The sequence below is a fragment of the Macrobrachium nipponense genome, chromosome 15, assembly GCF_015104395.2.
Source record: "Macrobrachium nipponense isolate FS-2020 chromosome 15, ASM1510439v2, whole genome shotgun sequence".
NCBI classification, from domain to species: domain Eukaryota; kingdom Metazoa; phylum Arthropoda; class Malacostraca; order Decapoda; family Palaemonidae; genus Macrobrachium; species Macrobrachium nipponense.
Genome location: NC_087208.1, coordinates 44708784 through 44711283, shown reverse-complemented (window position 1 = coordinate 44711283; position 2500 = coordinate 44708784). Strand labels below are relative to the sequence as shown.

Sequence of the window (2500 nt, the reverse complement as noted above, 5' to 3'; positions counted from 1 at the left end):
CATATGCTTTGTATATATACTCTGTTGTAAGACATCATCTGTCCATATTTGATCAGTGAACAGGGGCACAGAAGGAAGAGTTCGAAATATATGGTTGCAACGTTCAAGCAGGGTTTTCTGGGCATTTCATCTTCATATTACACTGTTGTATTACAATGAGAGACAGATATATATATATATATATATATATATATATATATAATATTATATATATTATATATATATATATATATATATATATATATATATATATATATATATATATATATATATAAGGAGTGCAGTAAACATTTTATCCCTAAAGGTGCCTATTGTTCAACCAACGTGCACAGTAGCAGGTGGATTATAAGTAGTGATAAGGTTAGAATACTCTCATCTCAGGCAAACTCGTAACACCAATCAAGTCACCTCTTCTCACGTGTGATCTTTGGGAACCAATAATCCTCAGATTCTATTCTGGGTGATTCTATTCTTGCTTCTGTGTTCACAATTGTTATATAAACTTTGCTTCTTTGAGTGGGACAATCTTTTAATCTGTTAATCTTCTTTTCGATTTTATTTATGGGGTCGGCCGCTCGATTCATTCTTATATATAAAAATCTATATCTTATCTTACTTTCAATGAGTTGTTTTCTGTTTATAACTCAGATTTTCTACTGGAAATAAGCTCTATATTTAAGAGTGACCGTCGTTCAGCTCGGGGCTCAGCCTCTCTCTCACTACTGGGCTATATATGTGCTGTGTATCCCTTTTATCTGGACTTGCCATATAGACCCATTCTTATATTACTACTTATTTTTGACGACATGGTACAAAGATATTAATATCATTATAATGAATGGAAAAACAAACCCATAAGATTACTAGCCCACTCTGACCACCTGCATATCTCTTGAGAAAGGGCACCAGTTAGGGCCTGAAAGTACTACAGTTTTAAAAGAAATACTATGGAAATACTTGCAAGCAAACAAGCTATACTCAGTAATCTTGTGGGTTTCTTTTTCCATCTGCAGAAGAGCTGAGATAAGTTTTTGTTTGGTTCCTAATAATGAATATTCTTTTTTTTTGTCTATTCTGTACTTACATTCACTTTATCAACAAATATGCTTTCATAGATTGTTATATTTTAGGTACAGCTTTACAAAAGGCAAAATCAAAACATATAATCGCCCTTATCATTTTCAGGTTTCAGTGTATTCATATATAGTATCTGCAGTTGTTTAAAAAAGATTAGATATAATGTATTTAGTTTAATTGAGAATAAATATACCTACCTGAATGCACTTTTTAGGAGTGAATCTTTCATATTACATTCATTTTTACGATTCTCTTTTGTAGTATCAGCCAGTGAAGTTGGATGGATATTATAGTTTTCATTGCTTTTGATTATCTGTGATTTTATCTGCTTGTTAGTAAGATTATACAAAAAAAAAACGATGCTTCTATTTTGACAAAAATGTGGCCATAGGTTGGCCATCGAACTGGTAAAATATGATTAAATTTTTACCATTTTAACGAACTCATCAACTAAGGTATGGTGTTTTTGACTAACTGAAATTAGCCGGTTTTTTTTTAGTTAATCTTAATTTATTTTTCCTTAATAAGTTATCTCTTCTTTTTGTGTATCCTTTTACCTGCTCTTGCTTGTTTTCAAATGAACACCACATTCTTTGGAATCTTGAATTTCAAGTCAATGGCCCCTGTGCTCTTGTTCTATATAAATAATAATAATAATAATAATAATAATAATAATAATATAATAATAATAATAATAATAATAATAATAATAATAATAATAGAAACTAGATACCGAAGTAGCTCCAGCACTCATGCAGAAGAGTGTGCTCCTAGAAACCGCACACATAGTGAGAAAAGTGATGGGGACTTCTAAAGAGGCAGGATGCAAACCGAAACCCCACATAAAACAATCCAGTCGAATAGGATGACTGTGATGGACCAATAATAATAATAATAATAATGTTCTAAAGGGTCCACAATAATACAAAGTGCAAAAAGTCAGTGTATAATTTTGAAGACTTTACAGAAAGTTTTCGAAACCTTCCCTGGGTTCTTCTTCAGTCCAAATGAACAATAAGTTACAACAAGTACAGAGGTAAGTTTAAAAAACAAGAGTCGTTGAAGATCGTTGACAACGGTCGTTAGCTCGTTAATGGGCCAGGTGATGAAGAAAGAGCTAACGACCGATGTCAACGATCTTCAACGACTCTTGTTTTTTTAAATTTACCTCTGTACTTGGTGTAACTTATTGTTCATTTGGACTGAAGATGAACAACCCAGGGAAGGGTTCGAAAGCTTTCTGTAAAGTCTTCAAAATTATACACGGACTTTTTACACTTTGTATTATTGTGGACCCTTTAGAACATTATATATACTCTCGTGATAGAGAGTTTTTCCCTACTACTACTACTACTACTACTACTACTACTACTACTACTACTACTACTACTACTACTACTAATAATAATAATAATAATAATAA

At 31.8% G+C, this 2500-nt stretch overlaps 1 protein-coding gene across 1 annotated transcript in view; it reads right to left on the bottom strand.

Annotated features, from left to right (window-relative positions):
• LOC135226670 (uncharacterized) overlaps positions 1-2500 on the bottom strand; it is a 126324-nt gene that overhangs the window by 46076 nt on the left and 77748 nt on the right. The gene's annotated exons all lie outside the window — the stretch shown is intronic.